General features: G+C 38.4%; 1 protein-coding gene across 6 annotated transcripts in view; it reads left to right on the top strand.

Annotated features, from left to right (window-relative positions):
- Positions 1-751: 751 nt before the first annotated feature.
- LOC127412016 (protein phosphatase 1A-like) overlaps positions 752-8,467 on the top strand; it is a 39,154-nt gene continuing 31,438 nt past the window's right edge. For all 6 annotated transcript variants that reach the window (XM_051648036.1, XM_051648038.1, XM_051648035.1 and 3 more), the window contains exon 1: positions 752-1,064. The gene's annotated coding sequence lies outside the window, so the exon portion shown is untranslated. The remainder of the gene's footprint in view (positions 1,065-8,467) is intronic.

Genomic DNA, 8,467 nt, shown 5'->3' with positions numbered 1-8,467 from the left:
CCCAGTAAGAGCAACACATAACCCATATTTTCTACTGTTTGTATTTCCTATGATTAAAATGGCATCTTATTTAATATAATTCTTATTTGATTTTCTTTTCTCTGTGATTTTTAAATGAAAGCCACATTAGGTGGTAGCCTATTACAAATGTGTAATTGTACTATTATTGTAAATGTGTCTATACATAAATGTTTTATTATTATTAAATTATTTTAATTATATAATTTTTGAATAATTTATCTAATTATGATAATCGCATTAAGCTCTACTTATTCAGGACTAAAGTTCTGAACACCATAAACACTTTAGTTTGACACATTCACAGTTCAGTTTAAAGTATACTTTATTGTCCCCGAAGGAAAATGCACTGCTCACCAGTTGTCATTTTATTATCTCCTAACATATTCAAATGGCTCAAGCGTGTGTGCGTGTGTGTGTGTGTGTTTGTTCGTGTTCATTAGGTCTCACGCATTTTAGGGTTAAAAATGGACAGTGGTGGTCTGGTGGAGAGATAATAGATGAAGGATTGGTGTTGCAGGGAATGTGATGAAAGGTGATGTACAGAGGGATGTAATGGAGGGATATTGAATGAAGAATTTATAATGGAGGGGTGAAGAAAGGACGTGATGGTGATGACAGAATGATGTACAAACAGAGGCATGATGATGATGCTGGTGGTGGTGATGATGATGATGATGATGATGATGATGTCATTCTTTTAATTGCGCAGCCCTGCTGAATCCACATCCGGGTCCTGCGCTGCTGCTGGTGTGCAGAGATTCAGTCCCGAGAACAGCAGACCAAAACAGCGGTCAAACCTGACACTTTTCATTTGACACCTATATTCAGGACGCAGAGTAAATGGGAATAATGCATCCCTGGTTTAAACAGATAAGAGAGGTCCGCTCTTTTACAGACTGAATGCAAAGCAAGACAATCCGCCAGCCTGTCTCTCTCTCTCATCAGCGCCGCGCTCAGTTTATATCTCTTTCTTTCTGTTTGTCCTTCTCTCTTCTATTTTTATCTCTTCCACTACAGAGACCTCCAGGACGTATTTTTTAAGGGTAAGTGTCTGTGCTTTTTTTGATAAACTCTTGCGAATAAATTTAGCGTACATGCTAAGGGTGTAGGTGGGTGTTGTGTGAGCTTAGCGGGCTGATCTGCCGTCTGTGCCCTGCGCATAGTGCTCAGAGGGTGGCAGGCTGGACACTCTGGGCCCGAGGCTTCACATGAGCTTTCATCAGAATTTAGCCTATGTTAGCATGCCCTACTGCAGACCCCCAGCAATAAACATTTGACAGACCCTTAACGCACTCTCTTTCCCGATTACATCCACTGACCGATTTTACGTAGTCTAAATGATTCGACTGAAGTCAGATTGTCGAATAGAGACGCGCGCGAACGTCAGTGTTAGCATGAAGCTAACGCGCTAGTAGGCTCCTGACACTATGACGTAATGCGGAATTGGGGCGCGTGAACATGCGGCAGGTCTGCACCCGCAGACTTCCAGCACGCTTTAGGTCAAATGTCACTTCTGTAGCACCAGCAAGGGCAAAGAGCATTGTTTGGTCATTTATCATTGTAAATGTCAATGCACTCCAGCAATCAGTCCTATCTGCAGCTAGATCAGGTTAATGCATGAAGAATATCTGTCATGTACAGACTCAAGGCTGGGATTTTATAAAATGCACTTTTTTTTTTCTTTTTTTTTTTTGCTAAGAATAAGCTGTATTTGAATGGTGACTGATGTGGGTGGTGGATACTGAATAGTTGTTAGAATGTATCTGAACTTGTCTATTTTTAGTAAGAGAGTGTGCAGCATGCATAGCAGTGTATTGAAGAGATTAGCTGACAGCCATACATGGTTGGGAACCCACTGTGTGTGTGTGCGCGCCTGCTTTGTGATGGTGCGTGTTTACACTTGTATTTATTTAGTGCCTTGTGGGATGCTTCAGTTAATTTCTAAAGTGGGCAGTGGCATGACAAGACTTTTACAATTTCAGTCATGAATTGCTAAAATAGACTTTGTGCTATGTGCTAACCTTCCTATTTAAGGTTTTACAAGTTCATGTAACCTAAATCCTTAATGTCACCATAACTGAATAATCAGTCATACTTGGTCATTTGTTTATGGTAACAATTATTGAGTGGCCTTAAAAAGGTATATTCCGGGTTCAAAACTAGTTAACCCTTTAAGCTCGGATGGGCCCGCCGTGAGAAATAAAATAATAGTCAAAATGTTAACAACTACAGTCTTTACCAGCACAAAATAGGTATTGATTAAAAGTTTAGAAGCTCTACTTTCCAGTGTTTGCAGGCATTATGACCAAAACTGAACAGATGCTTTGAAATTTGCAGACAAATCAGAAGTGTTCCATTTTTATCATTTATAAAATAAAATAAAAATTGCACTGTACATATTATTGCAATCAGTATAAGCAGCAATCTGATCAAATAGCCATTTGTCATATGTTGTTGGTAAGCTCTCAGAGAGTAGAATACAACCAGCCTATTTGTTTTATTCACAGACAAAAATATAGCGAGTAATAGTATAAAAGTATATTTCTTTGACAGTTGCATTGGTGTTGCTTATATGCTGTGTTTTCACTTATAACTTAATGAAAAATAAACGGAACATAAAATATCACATACCATTATTTACAGGAGGTAATTATCTTTCAAACGCGCCCACACACGAGGTAATATGCAAAGATCATTAGATAATCTACACAAAGCACAATGTTACATATGGCCACCAGGAGATTGTGCCATGTATATTACACAGTTTCAGTGATGTAGACTCGTTGAGTCAAAAGACACTCATTATGGGAAATTTCATTACTAAAATCATGTCTCCATGCTGTGCATGCCTTTAGTCATTTTTGTGTTTGCATGCGTATTTAGTTTTTTGTGTAAAAGTATTGTTTTATTTGTTTGGAGAGGCTTTTGGACACTATGTTAAACTATATTTGTAATGCTGTAACTTTTGATTGCTTTGTCGTATCAACACAACATTTTTATCAGATACGCTTGACATGATTGGGAACAAAACAAAAGCAGTTTTTCTGAGCCACCTTATTTACACCCAGAGATATATAGTCAAATCAGAAAAATAAGAAAAAGGTAAAAATGGTTTGTGATTTCTTAGCCGTTTCTTAGGCTGAGAGTCTCAGAATATATCATAATCTGTATCATTGCATTTTTTTAAAAAGTTTTCTTTACAATGATACCAAACACGTGACCCGCCTTTTTTGTCGAGTTATAAGCCTTTAATTTTGGGTATGCCACTGAAACAGGAAATCTTTGAAAACACCTTCAAAGCTTAAAGGGTTAAGCTCAATTGACAGCATTTGTGGCATAATGTTGATTACCAAAATAATAATAATTTTGACTCGTCCATCCTTTTCTGTAAAAAAAAAAAAAAAAAAAAGCACAAATCAAGGTTACAGTGATGCTCTTGCAATGAAATTGAATGGGGCCAATGTTTTGAGTGTTAAAAAGCAGAAATGTGAAGCTTATAATTGTATAAAAGCACTTACATTAACTCTTACATTAACTTACATTATTATTTGATCTGTAAAGTTTTTTTAATCTTAATATTTAGTCATTTTAGGGTTTGTTAACATTTACATTTATTAATTTGGCAGACACATTTATCCAAAGTGACTTACAAAAGAGGAGTACATTGTAAGCGAATCATCTTAAGGAGACAGTGGTACGAAAAGTGCTATATTACAAAGTTTCACTAGCATCAGAATAGTAGTATTCAAGACAAATTAAAGTGCAACAAGAATTTTATTTATTTATTTATTTTTATTTAGTGACTGGTTAAGTGCTTGTGGAAAAGATGTATTTTTAGCCGTTTTTTAAGACAGAAGGTGAGTCAGCTTCACGAATGGAGTTGGGAAGGTCATTCCACCAATGTGGTACGATGAAACCGAAAGTCCGGGAAAGTGTTTTGGTGCCTCTTTGTGTGGGTACAACAAGGTGCTGTTCCTTAGCCAACCACAGGCTTCTGGTGGGAATGGAGCTCTGCAGAAATTATTTTAGGTACACTGGAGCAGACCCAGTGACTGTTCTGTATGCCAGCATCAGAGCCTTGAATTTGATACGTGCATCAACCAGCAGCCAGTGAAGAGAAACAAGGAGTGGTGTAACATGCGCTCACTTTGGTTCATTAAAGACCAGACGTGCTGCTGCATTCTGGATCATTTGAAGGGGTCTAATTGCACATGCAGGGAGGCCTGCAATGAGAGCGTTACAGTAGTCCAGTCTAGTTATGACAAGTGACTGAACAAGAAGTTGTGTGGCATGTTCAGAGAGGAAGGATCTTATCTTCCTGATATTGTAGAGTGTAAATATACATGAATGTGCTGTCTTTGAGATGTGGTCTGTGAAATTCAGTTGGTTATTGATGGTTACCCCTAGATTTCTGACTGTTTTTGAAGGCATTACTGTAGTTGAACACAGCTGCACGGTGTTGTTGTGTTCAACAGCAGGGTTGGCTGGAAAGACAAGGAGTTCAGTCTTGTTTGGGTTAAGTTGCAGGTGGCAAGCTAAGATGGCTCCAGGCTAAGATGTCTGCCAAACAGGCAGAGATTCGAGCAGTCACCATGGTGTCGTTGGGCTGGAAAGACAAGTAGAGCTGTATGTCATCGGCGTAGCAGTGGTTAGAGAAACCAGGTGCCTGAATGATGGGGCCCAGTGATGTTGTGTAAATAGAGAAGAGAAGTGGCCCAAGCACTGAGCCCTGAGGTACCCCAGTAAGTAGCTGATGTGACTTGGACACCTCACATCTCCAGGCTACCTTGAAGGACCTACCTGAGAGATAGGAATTAAACCAGTCAAGCACAGTTCCTATGATGCCCAGAGTAGAGAGTGTGGAGATTAGGATCTGATGGTTGACTGTGTCAAAAACTGCAGAAAGGTCCAGTAAAATCAGGACAGATGATCTGGATCCAGTTTTCACCTGTCTCAGCGACTCAGTGACAGACAACAGGGCAGTCTCGGTGGAGTGTCCACTTTTGAAGCCTGACTGATTGTCATCCAGCAGCTTGTTCTGTGAGAGATAAGCAGAGATCTGATTGAAAACTGCCTTTTCAAGTGTTTTCACCATGAATGGGATGAGAGAGACTGGTCTGTAGTATTCTACTTGTGTGGGGTTAAGTGCAGGTTTTTTTAGCAGCGGGGTTACTCGAGCCTAATTAAATGTAGTGGGGAAAATGCCTGTAAGTAGATATGTGTTAATTATGTGTGTGAGTGCAGGTAGGATGGACGGAGAGATGGGCTCGAGAAGGTGGGAAGGAATGGGGTCAAGGTAAAAGGTGGTGGGGTGGTTGGAGAGGAGGAGTTTAGAGACCTCAGTGTCAGTCAGAGGAGAGAACACAGAGACAGAAGAGCTGCATACAGGAGGTGGGTGCTTGACAGGGTGTGGTGCTGAGAATGTATTACTGATGGCTGTAACCTTATTAGTAAAAAATGTGGTGAAGACATCTGCTGTCAGTGATGTGATTGAATGTTGAATGTTCTAAACAAGCTGCGAGTGTCTGCGGTGGTGTTGATCTTGTTCTGGTAATAGTGAAAAGGGGCGAGGGTGAAAGAGAACGGAGGTTACGGTGAAAGGAAACCAAAGGTGGGGTCTGTTTTAATGTAGATGGGAGAGTCATGTTGAATTGAACAAAGCAGTGATCAGAGACATGTAAAGGAGTAACAAGAATATTTGAGTTGGTACAGTTACGTGTAAAAATGAGGACCAGCTGGTAGCCCGATCTGTGAGTTGCTGTAGTGTTTAGTCTTTCCAAGTCAAACGAGGCCAGAAGAGCATGAAGTTCAGTGGCTTGGGGCTTGTCTTGGTGTATGTTGAAATCTCCAAGAACCACAAGTGGTCTACCATCTTCTGGGAAGTAGGAGAGCAGGACATCCAACTCCTCGAGAAAGTTTGCCAGCTGACCTGGAGGGCGATAGATGATGACAACAACATGGATTTTTGTGGGTTGCATTGTAGTAATGGCATGGAATTCAAAAGAAGTATTGTTACATAGAGAGGAGTGTGGTGAAAATGACCAGTTGTTTGGAATGAGCAAACCTGTTTCCCCCACCTCTATCGGTGTGTCGAGGGGTGTGAGAGAAGTTGTTGTTGGAGAGAGCAGCTGGTGTTGCTGTATCCTCCGGATGAATCCATGTTTCTGTCAGTGCAAGGATGCTGAGGTTGGACTGTGTGGTGAAGGCTGGAATGAAGTCAGCTTTGTTCACAGCTGACTGGCAGTTCCAGAGTCCCACTGAGAAAGAGAGCAGAGCAGGCTCTGAAGGGCAAAGTGGCTATAGGTTGTGTGGGTTGCATTGTGTCTTGCGTCTATATCATGTAAACTGTCTGTAACAAATAACAGGGATGTGCTTGAGGGCATATGTTATTCGTGAAGTAGACATTAGAATGTAGAAGGAAAATATAAGAGAAAAAATACAATTAAAAGATACTTAAGTGCTATGGTGAGTGGCGGCTTGTCAGTGTCCTTGCTTGGTGGACTCACACGGGTAGACTTGCTGGTCTTTACACAAGTAAGTCTTCACACAAGGAGGGCTTTACACAAGGGCTACCACTTCTGCTGCCGCTTCCATGTCAGCATTCAATTCAAGTATATACACGCTGCCAACGAGCCGTTAAGTGAAAAAAGCTGGACACGCCTTAATGCTGCTTAGCACAACATAGCTAGTCACGTTGTGATGTTGTAATGACACATTACATCATCATGGCAACAAAGTTGTAAAATTGGCTATAACTTACACAGAAAAGTGTAATTCATTCAAAATTCATTTTTGTGGTAATCAACATTATGCCACAAATGCTGTCTATTGAGATTAACTTGTATTGAACCCGGAGTATTCCTTTAATGTTTACATTTGAGACTTACACTATAGAAGTTTCAATGTTCTGTCATGTGCCTGATGAGTTTCTCATGACTGTAAACTGAAGTAGTGTATATGTCACTCAAAGAAACTAAAGGTGATATGAAATTAAACTTATTTGTAATTATATGCAGTATGTGATGAAAATATCTAGTTCTTGACTGAACACCAGAAATGACAGGTAAGGATTTCAGTGTTCATTTATCTTTTGTATAGGGCTGTGAATATTATTATTGTTATAATTTATTATTATTTTTTTTTTATTTTTTTTACTTTAATCGCACAGTTTTTTGTTATTGTGATTAATCATGGTACATTAAAACAAACATTAAAATAAAATCATATTGAATATATACTTTGTCTCAAAGAACTTGCAAGAAATGGGTTAGTCATCATTTATTTTAATCATTTAAATATAAACATGTTAAAATGTAAAAAATTTTTTGCAGTTAATTAGATACATTTTTACAAGTATAAATCTTTGATACAATTATATGTATACATGCCATAAAATCAGTTGATATGCTGTAATTAAAATTTGGGCTAAATCTTCTGGTGTTTTCCAGTGGACTTTTTTCATAATAGGATCAAACGGGCAGATTCAATTTATATCATGTTTTAGTGGCAAGATAAAGTTGTGTACATTGCCAATTAGGGCTGAAAAGATTAGTCGACGTTATCGACAATGTCGACAATAAAAAAATTGTTGACACAAATTTTCGTTGTCTAATAGTTGTTTGATGTCATTTAATGTAACATGAGATCATATGAAAATCTAATGATGGTGCGCAAGAGCAGCACTGCAGCCCGTGCCTGACTGAGGAGAGGAAGAAAACACAGTTCACAGTCCAGATGCACTCTAAACTTTGACAGCTTCAGGTGATGTAGATCGCGGAGCATGAGGGAATTATACAAAAATACCAAATGAGTAAATACAGAATACAGTCTGTCACGGGGACGCTTGTCCCTCAAGTGTGCACGCTTAATGCAGCTAGATTATAATGTGATGGCTCGCGACTTATTGTATCATAATACAGTGTCACTGTAAAACATAATGTATGTCACTGTGCATTTCTTTTCGTGAAGAAAATATGGCAATATGCAGCTTTGTTAATAAGAGAGAGTTTGTTTTTTTGTGAGTTAAAAATTGATTGAAGTGAACAAAAAGGTTTTTTTTTTTGTCTTGTTTTCCAATATAAATATCTAAAACTCCTTTAAAACAACATACATGTACTTTAGCAGCTATACTGCAGAAGACTTTTTTTTTTTTTTATCTGAGAATGTTGAATATAATATTAAAAATACACATTTTAAAATATCTAAAAATAATTTTTAAAAAGATGCATTCACCTGAGAAGCAGCATATAAGATATTTAGACTTGCTTTTAGGGAATAAATTCTGAATAAAAGTATTTTTGTCTTTACTGCACTCGCAGAAGTATAACCAAGTGAAAAAATACACTTGTATACAAAATACACTTAAAGCAAGTCTAAATATCTTATACGTTGCTTCTCAAGTAAGTGTATTTTTAGACAATTTTAAATGGAAATCAAGACAAAAACA

This window comes from Myxocyprinus asiaticus, chromosome 21, assembly GCF_019703515.2.
Source record: "Myxocyprinus asiaticus isolate MX2 ecotype Aquarium Trade chromosome 21, UBuf_Myxa_2, whole genome shotgun sequence".
NCBI lineage: Eukaryota > Metazoa > Chordata > Actinopteri > Cypriniformes > Catostomidae > Myxocyprinus > Myxocyprinus asiaticus.
Note: the sequence above shows the minus strand (reverse complement) of the source record. Positions and strands in the feature narration are given on the sequence as shown.